Here is a 22833-nt window from a genome sequence, read left to right as displayed (position 1 = left end):
ACTTCCATACATGGCTACACTCCATACGAATACTTTCAGAAATGACTTCCTGACACTTAAATCAATACTGGATGTTAACAAATTTCTCTTCTTCAGAAACGCTTTCCTTGCCATTGCCAGCCTACATTTTATATCCTCTCTACTTCGACCATCATCAGTTATTTTGCTCCCCAAATAGCAAAACTCCTTTACTACTTTAAGTGCCTCATTTCCTAATCTAATTCCCTCAGCATCACCCGACTTAATTAGACTACATTCCATTATCCTTGTTTTGCTTTTGTTGATGTTCATCTTATATCCTCCTTTCAAGACACTGTCCATTCCATTCAACTGCTCTTCCAAGTCCTTTGCTGTCTCTGACAGAATTACAATGTCATCGGCGAACCTCAAAGTTTTTATTTCTTCTCCATGAATTTTAATACCTACCCCGAATTTTTCTTTTGTTTCCTTTACTGCTTGCTCAATATACAGATTGAACAACATCGGGGAGAGGCTACAACCCTGTCTTACTCCCTTCCCAACCACTGCTTCCCTTTCATGTCCCTCGACTCTTATAACTGCCATCTGGTTTCTGTACAAATTGTAAATAGCCTTTCGCTCCCTGTATTTTACCCCTGCCACCTTCAGAATTTGAAAGAGAGTATTCCAGTCAACATTGTCAAAAGCTTTCTCTAAGTCTACAAATGCTAGAAACGTAGGTTTGCCTTTCCTTAATCTTTCTTCTAAGATAAGTCGTAAGGTCAGTATTGCCTCACGTGTTCCAGTGTTTCTACGGAATCCAAACTGATCTTCCCCGAGGTTGGCTTCTACTAGTTTTTCCATTCGTCTGTAAAGAATTCGTGTTAGTATTTTGCAGCTGTGACTTATTAAGCTGATAGTTCGGTAATTTTCACATCTGTCAACACCTGCTTTCTTCGGGATTGGAATTATTATATTCTTCTTGAAGTCTGAGGGTATTTCTCCTGTTTCATACATCTTGCTCACCAGATGGTAGAGTTTTGTCAGGACTGGCTCTCCCACGGCCGTCAATAATTCCAATGGAATATTGTCTACTCCGGGGGCCTTGTTTCGACTCAGGTCTTTCAGTGCTCTGTCAAACTCTTCACGCAGTATCGTATCTCCCATTTCATCTTCATCTACATCCTCTTCCATTTCCATAATATTGTCCTCAAGTACATCGCCCTTGTATAGACCCTCTATATACTCCTTCCACCTCTCTGCTTTCCCTTCTTTGCTTAGAACTGGGTTTCCATCTGAGCTCTTGATATTCATACAAGTCGTTCTCTTATCTCCAAAGGTCTCTTTAATTTTCCTGTACGCGGTATCTATCTTACCCCTAGTGAGATAGGCCTCTACATCCTTACATTTGTCCTCTAGCCATCCCTGTTTAGCCATTTTGCACTTCCTGTCGATCTCATTTTTGAGACGTTTGTATTCCTTTTTGCCTGTTTCACTTACTGCATTTTTATATTTTCTCCTTTCATCAATTAAATTCAATATTTCTTCTGTTACCCAAGGATTTCTACTAGCCCTCGTCTTTTTACCTACTTGATCCTCTGCTGCCTTCACTACTTCATCCCTCAAAGCTACCCATTCTTCTTCTACTGTATTTATTTCCCCCATTCCTGTCAATTGCTCCCTTATGCTCTCCCTGAATCTCTGTACAACCTCTGGTTCTTTCAGTTTATCCAGGTCCCATCTCCTTAAATTCCCACCTTTTTGCAGTTTCTTCAGTTTTAATCTACAGGTCATAACCAATAGATTGTGGTCAGAGTCCACATCTGCCCCTGGAAATGTCTTACAATTTAAAACCTGGTTCCTAAATCTCTGTCTTACCATTATATAATCTGTCTGATACCTTTTAGTATCTCCAGGGTTCTTCCATGTATACAACCTTCTTTCATGATTCTTAAACCAAGTGTTAGTTATGATTATGTTGTGCTCTGTGCAAAATTCTACCAGGCGGCTTCCTCTTTCATTTCTGTCCCCCAATCCATATTCACCTACTATGTTTCCTTCTCTCCCTTTTCCTACACTCGAATTCCAGTCACCCATGACTATTAAATTTTCGTCTCCCTTCACAATCTGAATCTGTAAAAATAAGATATCATTGCAGAAAGGGAACAAGGGTAAATGAGGGATGAAATCCTTGAAAGGGCCACTTGTCATGAAGAGCATATGGCAGCCGTAAGACATGATTTAACGGCAAATACCTCCATCCACTCAGCCTTCGAGTAATAGTGCACCATTAAAGCCAATGAGATGGTGACGGCCGTGCGACAACACGCCAAGTCAGGGACTGGCGGAGACGAAGGGGACAACTGAATAAGACTCGAAAGTAGGGCACTGTGAAAAATTGATTGCAGTCAGATTAAGAAGTCTGTAGTTGTATCAGCAGTGGCAGCCGAGGAGAGCAGCCAGGTAGGGATAAGCAGAGCTATCTGCAGTAGTTGCGGCGCGGTTGATGGAATCCTACTCGACTTGCTAGACTTTTGCGTGTCGTGTTACAGGTGCCGTCTCCGTTCTAAGTATACTGAACGGTGTTCGGTACTCACCGTCTCTACGTAGATCCCAGATCCCTCCGTGGGTACAACTCTTTCAGAGCCAGTATATCAGGAGTTGATACTGGTTTGTGAATAAAGTCAGAAGTTGTAACATATTATTACTGTTTGTCATTTCAGTACTTATTCCCAGCCTTACCTTTTATAATTTTAACAACACAGTCAGGTCAAGACTCTCTCTTACTCAGGGCAACCGACTGTTTCCCTTCTTCGCGAATCCTGTCGCCTCATCCCAAGCATTCAAATACAAAAGGTGTTCGGAACTTCCCATTACAAACTTCCAGGACTAAAGAAGTGAGTTAATAATATTTTGAACAGGAACTCTTGTCCGTAAACATATCGTTTCCGTTCTACGAAGGTTTTAATTCAGTTCTTTAAGTCATCCATTTCTGCTTGAGGAACGAATTACGGGCGACGCAGTACAGTTCGAAAGGAAACATAACTAAATATTCACTTACCATTTGAGGACATTTGTTTGTATAAACACTTAAATGCTACTTGTTTACATTATTACAAATAATAAAGAACTCAGTATACCGTGTGTACTGAACAGTTCAAAAAATGGTTCAAATGGCTCTGAGCACTATGGGACTTAACTTCTGAGGTCACAGTCCCCTAGAACTTAGAACTTCTAAAACCTACCAACCTAAGGACACGCCACACATCCATGAGCGAGGCAGGATTCGAACCTGCGACGGTAGCGGTGGCGCGGTTCCAGACTGTAGCGCCTAGAACCGCTCCGCCACCCTGGCCGACGTACTGAACAGTACTGATGCATATTAACAGCACCTCGATGCGGCGACCACCAAAGTTGTTACAGACATTGTAATGTACCTACAAAGTATGTTCTGGTATACATTCTCCATCCCACCTGCAGTCTCTTCAGTTTCCAGTGCAGCGGCCAGAACTCCTTCCACTTCATCTTCTTCTGTCCCTACAGGACAGGCAGACGTTAAGTGATAGCAGGTGACTAACTGGCGTAATACGCATCATCCTGTGTACCGTATTGCATACCAGTGCAAGCAACTCTGAGACTCTTCTCTTTTCCTCAACAGACGTGCATGCGTCACGAACCTTAACTGAAATCATCGTAGAACGGAAACTGCACGTTTCCGGACATGACTTACTATTCAAAATATTGTGTACTCACCCTTCTATAAGTCCTAGAAGTTTGTAACGGGTATTTCCGAACACCCTGTTTTTATGTACCACCATGCAAGTGGAAGTGATCGAGTACCCTTAAGCACACTGGACTCGCGTTTGGGAGGACGACGGTTCAATCCCGTCTCCGGCGATCCTGATTTAGGTTTTCCGTGATTTCTCTAAATCCTTTCAGGCAAGTGCCGGGATGGTTCCTTTGAAAGGGCACAGCCGATTTCCTTCCCCGTCCTTCCATAACCTGAGCTTGCGCTCCGTCTCTAATGACCTCGTTGTCGACGGGTCGTTAAACACTAATCTCCGCCTCCCTCCTCGAGTACCCCTACGTGTTTATAAGAATATAAACGCTCCCATTTGTTAAATTGTCTCTGTAGGAAGTTAGTCCCACATAACACTCACAAACACAGTTGACAGTGGCGTCAGGTACACACGGTGTGTCTCGAACTGCATGCTGCAACCGGCTATATACATTTTTGGGACATATGTTAATGTGAATGGTATCTATTCATTACCATTTCTTGCATAAAATATAGACGGTACATTAAGTTTTACAGACGACGAGATAATACAACTGATTCAGAGAATGCTAGTTACAGATACTTGAGAGCATCAGTTAGATTACGAAAAGTGTGTTTGGATTTAAGTTATGAGAATTCACAATAATCGGTTGCAGAATCTCGGATCACATAGACTGATGGTTATTCATTAGCAAACAGTTAGAACTTTAAGCACATTCTTCTGAATGACAGAAAATCCTAAACATGACAGAGCATATTGTTAGAAATGTCGTTTAACGAAACAACTAAACATGTTTTGGGGTAGTAGATCACAAGGAAATGCAGTATGTTAAAAATATGCAACACTTATGCTAAAGATATTGTATATTTTAAAAAAAGAAAAAGAGAACGTATTGTGAAACCTGGAGAAGAAATTGAAGGAGCGAGCATTGAAGATATATACTCCAACCAATAAAAATATTTTGTGAATTTTGCACATGTACAACAAAAAAGTTAGTTTTTGTCAATATCGGAGCGACGAATACGAATCTGGGTCACTCTTTGTCGAATGAGGGAGATTGCGGAGAAAACTAAATATTGGGCCAACTGTGCAAGATACTACTTATAGCACGACATCACAGAAAATTTTAGCACCAATAAATACTTCTAGTGGGCTCTAGGAGAGAAACGGCGAAAAACAGAAACTAATTCCCACTTGTCAACTAAAATTGCTATCATCCCGTACGTGTACATTACGCCACTACTTCTCAATTTCTCTTTGCTCACAATGTAACAACATAATTTGACTTCTTATGCCATTAACGAATACTAACAACGGCTTCTCATTTGACCTGACCTTTCCCGACTAACAATCCACTGTATGCCTGGTATAAATTCCAGCGCCAAAATTCTCCTGATAATCGTATTTCTTTGTTTTTCTTCGGTAGGTAGCTGTATGTACTTATATCAGAATTACGGAACACAAACTTTAATTAACGAAATACGCCAACTTCACAAATTAACTACTGCTCCCAGCCTGTTTGCGAAACTTTCCCTTAATTGCTTTAAAACCGGTGTGGCCACCCTTCCCTAGCCTTACAGGTAATACCAAAACCGAAGGAATAAATAAAATACTTTTTTTTATTTGTTAATCACGCCACATTGAGTGAGAAGAAACAGCTGTGCAAAAAATGAGATTCTAAATTGCTATCTTTTTTCCCTTAGTTTTATTTTCCTTCTCTGTGAATGGTTGATGAAAACTATGAGGCACTGACACCAAGCCATCATATGAAGCTAACTACGTGCAGAATTTGCGAATATTTCCTTTCATATTTGGTTTCATTTCCGTTTATAACGAAATGGCTCTAGTACGATTTAAAAAATCCAAAGTCTGGTTGAAGAGGCGCGCACTAAAAGTAAACATAACTGTCCCGACCGTATGTATCGTTCTCTATAACTCGTTCTAAGGATCGGGAATCCTTCTCCTCACTACCATATTTATGCATCTTTATGCTGCAGTGCAGACATGTGCTTTAATATTTGAAATTAGAAATAATTAGGCCGCAACAAAGCATAATAGTCTACTCTCTGATTTGAGTTCGCTTATTACTGACAATGAGGTTTCGTAACAGCATTCCGCACTTGTACGTACAGAAAACGTAGCACTTAACACAAATGAAAATAATGGCTTCAGTAACTTCTTATTGTTACTGTCGTTTGGAGATGGTTCCGAAGCAACGGTAGACGATAACCTAATCTGTGAAAGGCTCTTCATACCTTCATAAATCTGCAACCTACTTCCATATGGGCCAGCGTACTGTAGTCGAGAACTGTACCCCTCTACAGCAATGGTTCACAATCTGGGGGTACCCTGAAGGAAACAATGAAGTTTTCTGAGGGACAGTGGTAGGAACACGAAAGGTCTGATTGTGTTTCAGTGTTGAAACTAAATTTTTTACAAAAGACCGTAACCATTATTAGAATTTTTTAAACTCTGACATTGATTATATAAGATATCAAAGACTGTTTTCTGTCCTCTCTCAATAACTGACGTTAATGCTTGACAGCGCTTAAGATTACAGATACCTCACACAATCTGCTTGCTACAACATACTTTGTGCTTCGTACCATGCACCGATGGCAGTAAAAGTGACACATATGCGTAACAAGCGCTAAATATCTCATTAAAATATCTTCTCCAACTTGTAGACAGTTCCGGCAATAGACTAGAAATTGCTTCATTACTCTTTTCGAAACAAATAAATGAAGTAATTGACACCAGATCACAACAGTAAATAGGTAAGGGTAGCGTGCTGTGCACAATATTATTTTATTATTATTATTGTTATTGTTATTGTTATTATGCTCAGAAACAAAGCACTAACAGCCGGAATTTCCAATTTCTGCAAGTCAAAGGTAAGGAGTCCAGCATCCATTGATTTACGTACAATGAGTATAGTACATTTTATCATCAACCTTGTCACCTAACTCACGTAATTTCTCTGTTATTTTATTGTCCAAATCTTTGCGTATTGAAGAAGATATTTCATCTTTTACCAAACCCATGTCAGCTCTTAATCCACTCTCTATCGAATTCATCCTACATTTCATTGAGCCTATATCGATTTCCATTGAACCCCTCATTTAAAATAACTTACTCCAATTGTCTGAATTCAAACTGCATGCCTGATTTAGTACTGGTTCCACTTTTGTTTCTATCTCAGTCTCCTGTACATAATTTTCACCCTCTGTGAACATTTTTCCCGCCTTTTCCTGATAGGAATCATCAACATCTAACTTTATAGTCACACTGTTTATTTCTTATTTTATTGAGATACCCAGCCCACCGTCGTTACTCAGCTCACCGTTCAACAATTCCGAACACGACCTACGCCTTTGTGGCTGCCGTCCCGCCTGCAACGTCTAGTTCAACAACTTTGCTTTTCTATTGTTTGACCAAAAAACCCACTAACCAATGTTAATTATAAAATCAAATTTGCAAGGTCCCAGGCGCTGGACAATCATAAGATTGAAACTGTACAATCAAACGTCACCACGTGTAACACCCCCCCCCCTTTCCCTCTCCAGATAGTAGAGTAATTAAAGAACTACAGTGTCGCTAAAGGTTTGATATTAATTCGGAATAAGGCATCGAATCCAGAATGAAAATATTACCGGGAAGAACTCAGGTGCTGTCATAACTTTAGGCAGACATAAAAAAATATACCAAATAATATGGAATCTATCTAGAGAAATTTTGGTCTGAGATGATGAATTATTTTTGACTCTGGAAATTACTGTAAATGAGCGGTTGCCAGCTCACTTAGTGTGAGCGAAATCAGTCAAAACATGACTTTGAAATTAAATCACGTTACTATTGTAGTACGTTTGCAGGCGTGGACAGCCGCAAAGGCACTGACTTGCACTCATTACCAAAACACAAAAATCACCCAGAAAATTTTCAGTCATGGACAAAGGAAACTTGCAACTACCTAATGAAATTAACTCAAGTTCATTACACTACCAGTTACATAACACCTTAACTGCGTGACTCACTACCATGCTAACTGCCATTAAACTGTTTTTCAAAAGTAAACTTTTCGAAAGAATATTAGTATTTGAATGGTCTGTTCTACAATAATAAGCGGTTTTTAAAATGATTGTAGAGTTCGCTTCATTGATCTACCGTTGTGTAAATTACTTCTCATATAATATTGTCTGAAGTACTGTTAATTATATTGCTTTGCCAAATTATTTGGCAATAATCAGTAACATAACTAGCAAATCCACAATATACTAACTTTTTGTTACGTAAATTACTTCTCACACAAAATTATCTGAACTTTAAATATTGTTGACTACACTGCTTTGTCAAATTATTTGTCAATAATCAGAACTTAACTAGCAAGTGCAAAAAAAGAACTATCTTTATTGTTCACTTTCGATTAAACTATTAATGAATTAGGTAAACTTCACTCTTCTTATCATTTACTTTTAGTTCAAAAAGATACACTCGGTTAGTTATCGATACTGAGAGGTTCCTGTCAGTTAGTTATTACTGAAGGTTACACACCTTAAGTTGCTAAAGTATTTGTTACTGGACGATTCACAGCTAATACTGGAAAGCTTTTTACAATTCTAAATGATAAACTGGTCGGGATTTACTTCATAGCGGTGCGGTCGGTGCGGCAAGGACCATTATACCACGACAATAAACGGCCACATGCTCTTCCACAACTCTGGGCCCCTGAGCTCTTCTTAAACACTGTTTAACCTCGATAATCTGCGCTGTGCCCAATTACTTCTACACATTATGCCTGGCCATACCGAAAGTGGAATCTCGCAATGAAACATGTCTTACATCCTCTTGCATCCGTCCCCCTCCTTCAGTACTAGTAGTAGGATAGTGGAGTTACGAGCACAGTTTTGATATCAAATTGATATGCAAATTAATTAAATTGATCAATTAATCAGATCCACCCCCCGCCCTGACCACACCCAACCCCCGACAAAGCCCACCCTGGCTCCTCACATGATGTCACATGTTTTCCCATCTGCACGAGTGCCCAAGCCACCTCCTCCCAACCTCCCCCCCCCCCTCCCACCCATCACCCCTTCCGCCAACCTACCATACTGGTAGATACTCTGAATTTTGGCGGGAAATTCGAATTTTGGCGGGGATTTCGTTGTCTCACGGCTGTGCCGACATCACACCCCTATCACCACCTGAGAATTGGCAGCAAAAGGACTCAGTCTGTGCTGCATAGGATGGATTTCTTTATTTAAACAATTTGAGGCATTGCCTCCATCTGGTGTCTTCACCATGGGGACCGAAGCCCATCTGACCTAGTATACAGCAGTGCCACCAGAGGGCGCCATTATATCTCCTGTGACATAATCCAAGATAGCCATCTGGATGGGGGAAATGGTGGGAAAAGGATTCAGTCTGATCTGACCTGCTGGAGAGAGGAACGAGTGTACTTTATTTGTTTTTCAACAATTTATTTAGGGAGAGATTTTATGTAGTTTATTTATTATGCTGATACAAAACACTCACCCTGATGTGCTAGATTTTGCAGTAAATAGTTTACAGACCTGCAAGCAACTCGTAAATAATGCAGTATACTGATATACAGAAGCCGGCCGTTGTGGCCGTGCGGTTCTAGGCGCTTCAGTTCGGAACCGCGCTGCTGCTACGGTCGTAGGTTCGAATCCTGCCTCGGGCGTGGGTGTGTGTGAAGTCCTTAGGTTAGTTAGGTTTAAGGAGTTCTAAGTCTAGGGGACTGATGACCTCAGATGTTAAGTCCCATAGTGCTCAGAGCCATTTGAACCATTTGATATACAGAAACGCGAAAAACTTGTAAATTACTGACATAATGCAGTAAACAGCAAACAGAAGTACAAACTACTCCTCCATTACCGAAATAATGCATATGTAACGCTATGCAGACACGCTTATGACGCTTACATACCCGAAAATAACGCAGTGCACAAACACTCAGTGCACTTAAAAACTCAACTTATCAGCATCTCGAACCCTGGTCCTCCTGGGCGGAAAGCCGAAGTGTACCCAGCTAACGCAATTAAATCGCCGGAGGCCATGAGGCGATTGGACTTGATGGGAAATTAAAAAAGGCAGTGGCCTTTCCAGGACGCGAACACTGATTCTACAGGATGCAAAGTCCAAGTGCACCCTCTGACACATGGAAACTGTCCAGATTGCGGGAAAGGAAGGTTATGTTAGTGCACTTTATTTATTTTGGTGGGGAAATGGTTGCAAATAGCATCCCTAATTACGTAATTAATCACAAATATCGGTACTAATTACACAACTATATGCGTAGCGCTGCAGAAGGACGGCATAAAATCGCAATACAGCGCAAAAACTGACAGTACCCTACAAGTGGTGTTATCCTGCTGGGAAAAAATTTCGCAATACCACTCGAAACCAGAGACAGAATCACTCAAGCTGAACCTTACACCTACAAGATCGCGGGAAAATGTCTTGGGTGTAAGGTACTATTTTCATTCTTTTTGGGCCGGCCTGTGTGGGCGTGCGGTTCTAGGCGCTTCAGTCTGGAACCGCGTGACCGCTCCGGTCGCAGGTTCGAATCCTGCCTGGGGCATGAATGTGTGTGATGTCCTTAGGTTAGTTAGGTTTAAGTAGTTCTAAGTTCTAGGGGACTGATGACCTCAGATGTTAAGTCCCATAGTGCTCAGAGCCATTTGAACCATTCTTTTTGGCAGGAAATATGTTCAACCGATGAGACGCTGGTGTTGTATAGACAGAAAATTAAAAATTATATTACCTGTAAGCATATAGCGTCTTATGCTGTTTGACATCAGAATTCACAACACACGCGTACTAAAAATCACCCTTCAGCGATACTGCAATGTCAAAGACAGTGTGAGGTGGTCTTTCTAATTTTATCCTAAGACTGCTAGAATTCTCTGTGACTCCCACCCGCATAGAGCTAGATCATAAATTTTGTGCTGTGATCGAGGTGCTAGACGTATAAAGAGCGCTTTCTGGTGTACTTTGATGATGTATACATTCGGGAATTAACAGTCAATGGATGTATTCCACAGTCATCTATCCACATTTGCAATGATACTCGCAAAGTAGAGAAGGGACGTTTTAGTCATTGGTAAGTGTTAAACTTACTGTAAAATTGCTAAAATTTTTCGCACTATCGACTGTGGTTCTTATTATTACATTACACCGATGGCGTCTTTTCCACCCAATCTGTCCATTGGTACACTGTTGGTTACCTCATAATGATAGACTGACATCGCTTGTTTGAGATGGAGGAAGAGCTTTGGTGGAGGGGCAACACTTTCTGGGGATGGCTAGCACCGAAACAGTAATCGCGTACATGATTGCAATATGAGGAATCAGTCGAAACGGAATGCAGAGCCATCAGCTATTCTATCACTGTGACAGATGAGTTTAAATGTAGAGGTCATCAATCAGCTTTGGACAGCAGTTTGGAAACTCTCCATAACACCGCAAAGCTCTTGCAGTTTCCTTATGTTCTAAGTGTATTTTATTTAAAATCATCCAATGCGTGTGGTGTGTTATGGTAGCAGCAGTAGCGACATGATTTACACAGTGCAACGTCTAATTTCCTGCGAGAAGTAGTGGATCAGAACATGTTAATGTCGGTTTAGAACCTGACATGGACCTCGAAGTCGTGGCGGAAAAACAAAATGTTTGGCAGTGTACAAAGCGTATTACAGCACAAAAAGCAATGTTCAAACAACGACACAGGTTCACAGGGAGCGTCCCTTGCGACTTATTGTATAGTGTGTGGGATATGGTCATCCTCCTACAGTACTGTCGATGCAACTTTACACTGGTCTGTGCAATGTATCAATACTTGTATATTTAATAGGCTCGTTACATGTGCTCAATGCTGGCATGCTGATAGTTCGTAATTTTTCTCCGCTGGATGGTACAGAATAATGATGTTAGAATGTTTGGGTAATAGACGTGAATGGATCCTGAGGGATGCTGATCTGCCTTTATGCTAAGTCTTATTAATTTTCTCAGCAAGAAACTTCACCATAAGTGATCACACTGTCGTCCTGTTGCAGGAGCAGGCTCCATTTGACACTGACTTAACACATCATACACTGGTGGTGGAACTACGAAACAATGTTCCCACTCCCACCGAGTGGTCAAAACAATCTCCTATAGCGTTAACTCATCTCACTGTGTTTCTAAACAAGTTCTAGAATTTGGTGGATATTGCTCTCTCCGACTTCTGGGTAAAATGGCTAAAATTTATCTCGCTATCAAATGGCTGGTTCAAATGGCTCTGAGCACTATGGGACTTAACTACTGAGGTCATCAGTCCCCTAGAACTTAGAACTACTTAAACCTAACTAACCTAAGGACATCACACACATCCATGCCCGAGGCAGGATTCCGCTATCAACTGCAGTGTGTATTGCAGTACATTGCTCCACATGAGTGGCGTCTTTCCAATCCTGACTGTCCATTGGGTATGCTGTTGATTAATGCATAATGATTGACCGACACCACTCTGTTGAGATGGAAGGATCCTTGATGGAACACTGGATATCTGCTACTTGTTACTGTGGAACATGGGACTAAATGTAGAGGTCATCACCTTAAGAGAGCTGTTTGGAAGCGTTACTCATTGCTACAGACTCGTGCTATTTACATATGCTGTGATACCCTACACATGTTTTTATTTTATTTTATTTTTCACCTAGAAAATAACAGTATCTCTTCTTATTTGTGCTACCTCACAAGTGTTGTGGACAGCAGCTTCCAGAGATGGTCAACACCGGAACAGCAGTCATGTAAATGACTGTAAAATGAAGAAACAATGCTTTTTGAAAAGGAGGAGCGAGACATCCGCTACCCTTTCGATGGGAAGATGAAATTATCTGTACAGGTAATTACCTTCGAATAGTTCTTAGAAGTACTCTACAATACCGCAGACTCTTCCAGTTTCCATATGTTGAGGTGTCTTACACATTTATGTCAATGAGAAACATCACACCTGTGTTTTATTTCTACCAGCCTGTGGGGTGGTAGTTGTACAGTTTATGCCATGCGATGCTTAGTTTCCTGTGAGAGCCGGAGGATCAAAGCGTGTTAATGTTGGTTTAGCAGCAGCTGACATGAGTCTGGGAGTTATAGTAGAAAAATGGCGGAGTACACTGATTGGATGTGTTACAACTGAGAAAGCAATGTATTAAACTGCTTATGAAGGAGCAACACAGAAACCCTCTTGTGTGATTTATAGTCTGTTGTATATGATCATCTTACAGTACGGGTGACGAAACTTTACACCGATTTGTGGGAATGACTTCAATCACGAACGACCTGCTCCAATGAACCAATACCTGTATATTTAATAGGATCGCCACATATGTTTGGGTGACAGACATGAATGCACCGTGAGAGAAAAAAAGGTGGTTCCTTTCTAGATATGAGAGTGCCAAAAATGTGATTCATCAGTGGCTGTAAATATTAAAAGATGTGTCTACAGAATCCAACGCAAGTAAGTGGTTGAAAGGATAGAATTGATTCGAAATTGCAGACAGTATTACTACCAGAAAGTATTACATTATCAGTGTCTCGTGTGTGTACCTGTACACTCAAGACCGCTCTTTATACAGAGTGACAGTAATGTAGTCGTGACGATCTTGTTTTTAATAGCATTGTCCTTACGCAAAATGTATGTTGTGGGCTGTAGAATCCCTCTGTGGTCAGCTTCAGATGTCATTTCTCAATAGTGTTCCTCGAAAAGAACATTGTTTTCCCTCCACGGAATCCCATTTGACCTACCTGGTGAGTGTAATCCTCTGACAGAAAAAAAAAATTTACTCGGCATGCAAAGGGACTCCCATGATCAATCTAATTTCGAAATAACGAGGACATTCTGTGGTGATTGGTAGTTTTCACATCAAAATAGTCGAAGTTTTTATTCCTGATTTTACGCAGTGTGGGTATGTCTCTGCTGATCATTTGTGATCGGTGGAGGTGCACTTCGCTGGACGTCACAAAATAATAAGATGCGACTGCAGTCGAATGTAAAAACTATACCGATTTGCTCATAAAACAAAATGTAAATGGGCTTTGTCTATTTTCATGAAAAGAGGACATTTATTGTCATCGCAAATGTTCCTTTTTCTTTTTTTTTTTAATAGTTGCTTTATTATAGGAGCCGAGTTGATGTTAAAGAGCCCATCGCAAAACGGCAGGCGACTTCCTTACGAGACCACGCCTCTCCCTCGCAGCCATCTGGAGCGTCCTATGTGAAGTTTAATAAAAGTGTTATCCATCGCAGAACGAGAGGCCTATTGGAAGCACTGGGGACCTGTCTAGTCTGTGACAGCTCGTCGCCACAGGTGCGCCCCCTAATCGTTAGGGGCGGCTGTGTCACTATGCTTTAGACAACCAAGATGCATTTGGGACAGCCATTCTTTTCTCACCTATTGTTTAGTTAACTGCTTTTGTGTTGATGAACGACCATCGCCACTATGCGGACAGCTTCCAGCAGGTGCCATGAGCCTGTAAGAGGAGTAGCTCCTTCCCTCCCTCCCTCAATCCAACCTATAGGTAGTTAAAGGGAGGGAGGGGAGAGGGCCTCGATTTTCGGCAGTTTGTGATTGTACATGGAGGAGGAGAATGCATGTTCAGCTACCACTCCATTTGAGCCTTTTAGGACGACGATTTTCCCAGTACATGTGCTGCATTATGACATGTTCATTACAAGTGCTCGTTTTTCCATGACAATTTCGAAGTGTAATTAGAACTGTGGTGCATTTTCTCCATCAGCTGAGATAGCATGTATAGCTTCAGTTAGCTGGGCTGTAGGGTGATTTTTAGTAGGTGTCTGTAGCGAACTCTAATTTCAAATAGCGATAGATGCGGTATGCTTACAGGTAATATACTTTTTAAACACCTCTCAGTCCAATATCAGCAGCTCGTCAGTTTAACAAATTTCCCACCAAAATAAAGATAGTACCTTAACCCCAGCCTTTTTCCCGCCAGCTTGTAGGTGTAGGGTAGAGTTTGAGTGTGCCTCCAACTGGTTTCGATTGACACTGCGAAATTTTTTCCCAGCAGGATAACACCAGTTGTATGATATTGTCAGTTTCAGCGGCGTATTGCGCTTTTTTGCGATCCTTGTGTAGCGCTATGCATATAGTTGTGTAATTAGGACCAATCTTTGTAATTAATTAAGTGATTAGGATCGATATTTGCGTCAACTTCCCAGCCAAAATAGATAAAGTACACTAACCTAACCTTCCTTTCCCGCAATCTGGACAGTTCCCATGTATCAGAGGGTGCACTTGGGACTTTCCATCCAGTAGAATCAGGGTTAGAGTCCCAGAAAGAGAACTGCCATTTTTAATTTTCCATCAACTCCAAATGCCTCCAGTGATTTAATTCCGTTAGGAGTGTACACTTGGGCTTTCCGCCCAGGAGGACCAGGGTTTGAGTTGCTGATATGTTCCGTTTTTTTATGTGCAATGAATGTTTGTGCACTGCATTATTTTCGGGTATTTAATCGTCGTGAACGTGATTGCATAGCACTACACATGCATTATCTCGGTGTTCTACGAGTAGTTTGCACGTCTGTATGCTGTGTACTGCATTATTTCGGTAATCTTCATGTTGCTCGCTTCACTGCACATCAGTGTACTCCATTATTTATTAATAGTTTGCAGGTCTGTAGACTATTTACTGTGACCTTCAGCATGTCATGGTCAGTGTTTTGTATCAGCATAATAAATTAAGTACACAGAATTCGTCCGTAAATAAGTTGTTCAAAAAATAAATAAAGTACATCCTTCCTCTCTTCAGTAGCCCAGAACAGGCTGAGTCTTTCTCCCGCCATTTTTCCCCTCCAGACCGTCATCTTGAATTACGTCACAGGAGGGACACGGCACCCTCTGGTGGCAGTTCTGTGTACTAGGTCAGTTGGACTCCAGTCCCCATGGTGAACACACTGGATGGAGCACTGCCTCAAACTGAGGCTGAGTTCTTTTCCCTTCAGTTCCCAGGTGAGGGTGGGGGGGGGGGTGATAACAGCATAGCCCTGAGACAAAGAAATTTTCACCAAAATTCAAAATATCCATCAGTGGGGTAGGTTGGTGGCAAGGGGGAAAGGGGGGGGGGAGGGGGGAGGTGGGAGCTGGGACACACGTGCAGCTGTGAAATCATGTACGTCATACAGGGGCAGGGATGTGTGTGGGGATTAATTAATCAATTTCATTAATTTGCATGTCAATTTGATATCAAAACTGTTCTCGTTACCCCACTACCCTACTACTCCTACTAACCATCTCTCGTTACCACCAGACAGACACTGCCCGACTGCACTGCGCTCCTGCGCCCAGCTACAGTGTGACAATAACAGTAACCTATTTGATTTACGTAATAGTATTCCCTGACTTGACCAGTGTGTCTACTACAATTCTTTATATTCTCTTTAGTTGGTTATTTTTCACACAGGAAATTATCAAAATATTTGTACAACACAGTAATATACACAACATATTATACACTTCATTTAATTGTATATAGTTAATAAGGCAAGAAAAAATTTATATGTGAGCACTGGATTTTGTGTTAAAAGGCGTCTGTGATTCTTCCGTCACCTCGGATGAAAGTGTCTGCATGTTCAGCACTGCAGGAGTTGCAGCCTGGTGCAGTCGGCCGGAACACAGGAGGTTAGACAGGTTTGCACGACCTTGTTGTGACGGTGAGAAACACCTCGCTCAACGACTCACTGTGCTTTTGTTCACTACCAGGTATCCGAAGACATTCTTCAAGTGCCTATGAATATCTGCATATGGTCTGGTTTTCCGCCAAAAGAATCCCAATGACAGCTCTCTGCTTGGAACGCGCGTCTGTTACAGCTGCCAATTTGAAAGCTATGCATAGTGCGGCCGCCTACGGGAACTTGATAAATAGGGGCTGAAGCACGAAGATTTTGCGATGTCCCAAAACAAATTCTACATATTTTAACCGAAAATGGAGAAAAAAGTGTGTCGCATTACTTATTGAACGCCTCTCGTGTGTGAAATCTTATGGGACTTAACTGCGAAGGTCATCAGTCCCTTAGCTTACACACTACTTAACCTAAATTATCCTAAGGACAAACACACACACCCATGCCCGAGAGATGACTCGAACCTCCTCCCGGACCAGCCGCACAGTTTATGACTGCAGTGCCCTAGACCGCTCTGCTAATCCCGCGCGAACGCCTCTCGTAGATGATCACACGTACCCTGAATCTTATTTTTTATTATATTGTGCCAAGGTTTTTGTGGGACGCCACCTTAAAAAAAGATATGTGTCAACATCGAAGTATTGACTAAAGTCAATTGTCAAGTAAAGTATGATTCCTATTAATAATTGAAATGGTGGTATTATTTAATCATATGGTGATTTTATACAATATACAGTTGATATAAGGCAAACGATTTTATACAATATACATATAAGACAAGATTAAACCTTAAATTCCGTGTTTTTCAACCAGTTAATTAAGCTGGGTGTGAGAGTGAACAAGTCATCGGGAATTCCAGGGTATAAATGGACAGCGTAGGACTAAATGTCAATTGTCTGCTCTTCTTGATTACATTCACACATTGGTGAACTGATCCAGCACCATTTGTACATGAAGTAGCTACAACAACCATGTCCAGTCTTTAACCTGTTGAGGTGGCACCAAAGATTCTTCGGAAGGTCAAAACCTTTTGGCTTCCTTGTGGGATCATGGTGATGGGCTCATGTTCCCAATGTTTTTGTTGACCATTCATACTTCCAGCTTTCATTTAGATCAACACCATCCGCGGTGAGTTGTCGTGCAGTAATACTTGCTGGTCTTCTTGATCGCAATCGCTGCTGTGGCGGATGACAGAATTCCTGGTGCAGTGGTAGAGATTTTCTTGGCCTCCCTCAGTAGAGCTTGTTTCCGCCTTAAGTGAAGTGGTATAAATGAATAATAACGTGTAAAACAAAGCTCCTGTAATCTATCAGAAAAGAAATGACTACTGTAAATATTTATTTAAAGACTGCCACGGGAAACTTAGTATACACATTCTTTTTATACTAGCATTAGTGTGAATAGAAAGTATCAATGACTGTACATGGTGGTCAGAATCAGTCTCAATAGCTTGTTAGGCTGTTGTGAGGTAGGTTCTGCTGTTAAAACATTGTTAAAAATCGATATATCGCTCCGTTTCTGAGTTAATTAGCATTGAAGCTAGTCTATCAGGCCACTGCGTGCAAAAGGCCAAGCAGCCCATCAAAGACAGTGTCGCCAAATGTATTCTTCATTTGGCGTCCAAAACCCAAACAAGAAAAGGATACAAAAATTGGACATGGGATGGTAGTAAAGATCAAACCCGAGCCAAAGGCCGAGCAGTCTCATGTGCCATCGTCTATGCTATGACAACAACAGACACTAGTTGTACCTTGCGGGCCCCGTGAATTTGCACGTGGAGTGGTGTGATTGGCTAACTTCAATGTAACGTATCGCGCAGCCACGTCTCGATCCCTGAGTCAATAGATGGGGACGTTTGCACGACAACAACCATCTGCACGAACAGTTGGACGACGTTTGCAGCAGCATGGTCTATCAGCTCGGAGGCCGTAGCTGCGGTTACCCTTGACGGTGCATCACAGACAGGAGCACCTCCGATGGTGTACTCAACGACGAGCCTGGGTGCACGAATGGCAAAACGTCATTTTTTCGGATGAGTTCAGGCTCTGTTTACAGCATCAAGATGGTCTCATTCGTGTTTGGCGACATCACGGTGAAGGCACATTGGAAGCGCGTATTCGTCATAGCAATACTGGTGTATCACCCGGCGTGATGGTATGAGGTGCCATTGGTTACACGTTTCGGCCACCTCTTGTTCGTATTGACGGAACTTTGTTGATGTTTGATGTTTGACTGCTGCCCTGCCCAGCACATTCTCCAGATCTCTCACCAATTGATAACGTCTGGTCAGCGGTGGCCGAACAACTGGCTCGTCACAATAGGCCAGTCATTACTCTTGATGAACGGTGGTATCGTGTTGAAGCTGCATGGGCAGCTGTACCTGTACACGCCATCCAAGCTCTGTTTGACACAATGCCCAGGCTTATCAAGGCCGTTATTACGGCCAGAGGTGGTTGTTCTGGGTACTGATTTCGCAGGAGCTATGCACCCAAATTGCGTGAAAATGTAATCACATGTCAGTTCTAGTATAATATATTTGTCCAATGAATACCCGTTCATCATCTGCATTTCTTCTTGGTGTAGCAATTTTAACGGCCAGTGGTGTAATTATGTGTCCTCATAGCCAGCCTGACCCACTACGTTTAGATCTTGACAACGCGATTTACGTCTTTTCTGGGAGCTGTTAATAAAACATTTGGGGATAGGGGCGATTTTCGGACGCTGAAGTTCGCACATTGGTACTCGGGTGATTAAATGGCTCCACGACCAATTCTATTGTCGAAAAATTGAACGATTAGTATAAAGTTCCGATTGTTGTTCGTGGAAACTTGGATCCTACATTGAAAAATAGTGTCACGTATTTGCGTGACTTTGAGGTGTAGTGCAGCATTCAATAAAAGTTATTTGGCCTGCCATAATAATTGGTGACTTACTTTTGGAGTTTCCGTTGTAACGTCGACGTAACGCTCTCGATATGTTTAAATACACACTAGTTGAAATAACCTGTAACAGTTTAATTAAGTGGTTTTTATGTCTATGAATAAGCTGGCAGCGTGACGCAAGGTAATGCCTAATGTGTAAAATATGAAGATGGAAAGTCGTCCAAAGAAATATACCGTGAGCAGCTAACTCCTGAGCTTCAATCATAGAGCCGATACCGGCTTTGGTCCTTTGACGAGAACTCATTGTGAATGCGACTCGGTTCCGGAGGCAGCAGACACAGCAGCGGCAAATCTGCGCTGGTTCCTGTTTGGCTCATTAGCAGCTACGCGTGGCCGACCGCTAATCGCGGGTCTTTGTGCGGTGCCGTCTGCTGCTGCAGCTGATGGGACGCCGCCTGGGGGCGGGCGCGGGGGCGGAGACAATGCAGCCAGCAACGAGGTAGCGACGAGCTGCACCAGCAGTGGCCGGGAAATTGCTCGGCTCGCGATTGCCCGCGCACTCGCCGGGAACGCCAAGCAGTCGCCGCTCCGGGCTGCCTGAGGTGGGGGCGTGCCCGTTCTTTTGTGTCGCGCCTTCACAGTCCGACGCGGCCGCTGCCGCTGCTGTCGCCTGCAGCTAACCGAGGGGTTACCCGTAGATAGCAGCACATTCGTGTCCACTCAACTGCTCGAATCCGAAAATCCAGATAACATATCGGATGAAATATCTTTTGTTTTATACACATGTGACCATTGACATTGCAAGTACATTCCACTTTCTGATTTCGCTGAATTATGACCATATCATTTACACTATTTTAACAGGACACCCATTGGTGAACATCAATAAAGGGTACGTCCACCCTTCATCTTTATTGCAGCTTGAACTCCATCAGTTAAAAAAAGAAAGCAAATATCGTTCTAACAGTACTTGAAGGCCCAACCGGCAGCCGTGTCATCCTCGGCACTTAGGCGTCACCGGATGCAGATGCGAAGGGACATGTTGTCAGCACACTGCTCTCTGGTCCGTTGTCAGTTTTCGTGACCGGCGCTGTTACCTCTAAATCAAGTAGTGCCTGAATTAGCCTCACAAGGTCTGAGTGCACTCCGCTTGCCAACAGCACTCGGCAGACCCAGACGGTGACCCATGAAAATGCTAGCTAAGCCCGACAACGCTTAACTTCGGTGCTCTAACGGAAGTAGGTGCTGCTACTGCAGCAAGGCCGTTTGCGGACACTGTCAGTCATATGTCTGAATGTCTGTAGACAAGTTGTAAGGTGCCTCTTACGTGAGGAAGACATTTTTACCAGCTTTAATAAATTACTGTCTCTCTCAGGAAGTGCTGTAGTCCGTAGCCGGCCATGAATCGGAGAGCATTTCCCACGCTGGCTGGCTAGGTGACGAAGCGACCGTATGTCGCGCGTAGTGGGGTGGGGCTCAGCTCTGGACCATAGCAACAAGCGTCAGGCTGGGAAATATAAATGACGGGAAGTACCGCCATCTTGGTGCCAAAGTTACCGATTTTGTTTATTTATATTTAAATTAAAATCATTTATGACAACATGAATACCAGGAGGAGCCTCTGGATGTTTAAAGCTATTTATCATATTTTTGCCTCGTTAAAATTCACATCCATTCATTAACAAATGCATATCATAGTAAGTACGAACTTGCTCGAAAATCCACGAACTGAGGCGACACTAGTAAGAGATACGGACTGCGCGCCAAAGTCGGCAGTCGGCGTTAAGAGCTCTTCCTGTCTTGTTCGATGGTAGCCATGCTCTCGGTTACGAGTAGTTTGCGACATGAGTGTTTCATTATTGATCTAATAGGAATAAAAGTGATATTACGGCATTCTGAATGTTAATTACGAATAAGTAGATACCCCAAAGTTGATCGTCAGCACTTTCAGATAATTAGCTTCCACCGACAGAGATATCCAATGCGCCAATCAAGAATCTGCACGGGACGACATTTACGAGAGCTGCACCGCGCACAGGTAGCAGGAAATCCGACGACACGACCCACCAAGGCGGATTAAGGAAGGTCCGACTTACACTCGCAAATTCCGGGTGGAGATGCTGACCAGTCATATTGTACGTCACATATACCACCCTCTATGGACTCGCGGCTAAGCTGAGTAATAACAGTATCAGTTTAGAAGCGAGGGGATCTTGCAAAGTGGCTGCCGATTCTTCCCAAGAGCTGAAACCAAAGAAGGTAGTGATGTTGGGCGTGGAGATCTGCAACTAACTCTACGTCTACATACACACTCTGCAAAGTACCACACGGTGTATGGCGGAGTGAACGCTGTATTACTACTAGCCATTTCCTTTCCTTTTCTACTCACAAATAGAGGAAGGGAAAAACAACTGTCCATATGCCTCCCACAGGGCACTAATTTCTCTTATCGTCCTGGTCCCCACGCGAAATGTGCTTTGACGGCAACAGAATGGTTTTAAAGTCAGCTTCAAATGCCTGTTTTCATAATTTTCTTAATGGTGTTCCTCGAAAACAACACCGCCCTCCCTCCAGGGTTTTAGAATTCAGTTCCTGAGGCAGCTCCATGCTACCTGCATATTGTTCAGACCTACCAGTAACAAATGTAGCAGATCGTTACTGTTCAAGACAGTCACTTCCCCAGTAGCTAACTGTAGGATCAGCATCGTAAGGGAAAAACTAACCCTAAGAGACCTGATAAAAATGGAAAAAGTCAAAGCTCGCTACATGAAAACGATTCTAGGCATCGGGAAGACAGCACCCTCAAGGCTAACATATATATTAACCAAGGCAAACTACTTCATCGATCACATCAAAATGCAGTTTTGGCTGCCAAATACGAAGCACTACGAGAAATTACGTCACACCCTCACCGAAAAGTGCAGAGCCATCTGGCCCGATTTCTACTCCACAGACGCCATAATGACGAACGAATGGAAACAAACAAACTAGAAGCTACGATATGTAGTAACGCGTTACGCCAGGCATGGATTTCACCGTAAACTCTGCCAAAACAAGAGATTTAATCAACCGAACGAAGACTGTGTTTGTGGTTTGTGTAAGAAACATTGTGAGACATACCACGCTCAAAACTGCAAAATGAGGAAAACGTCAATTACGAAACTGGCTCTTGAATAACTACTCAATTATAATTCGTAATTCGTAATTTCTCTCTGCACACTGTGCGCATTTCAGTTTATAAAATGTCGCAGGTTGCAACTGGATTGCATCGATGTCTTCCACCAAACCTACTTGGTTCGTATCCAAAACACTCAAGCGGTATTGAAGAATGGCTCGCACTGGTGTTCTGTATGTGGTCTCCTTAACAGATGAACCACACTTTCCCAAAATGTTACCAGTTAACGGAAGTCGACCATTCGCATTCCATACTACGAGTATATCACTTTGCAACGCTAGGCCCAGGTATCGACATGACTGTGTCAAGCAGCGCACAAGTAATCCTGTATTCGAATAC

Source organism: Schistocerca piceifrons, chromosome 3 (genome assembly GCF_021461385.2).
Source record: "Schistocerca piceifrons isolate TAMUIC-IGC-003096 chromosome 3, iqSchPice1.1, whole genome shotgun sequence".
Classification (NCBI taxonomy): domain Eukaryota; kingdom Metazoa; phylum Arthropoda; class Insecta; order Orthoptera; family Acrididae; genus Schistocerca; species Schistocerca piceifrons.
The sequence above is the reverse complement of the archived record's forward strand: the minus strand, read 5'-3'. Positions refer to the sequence as shown.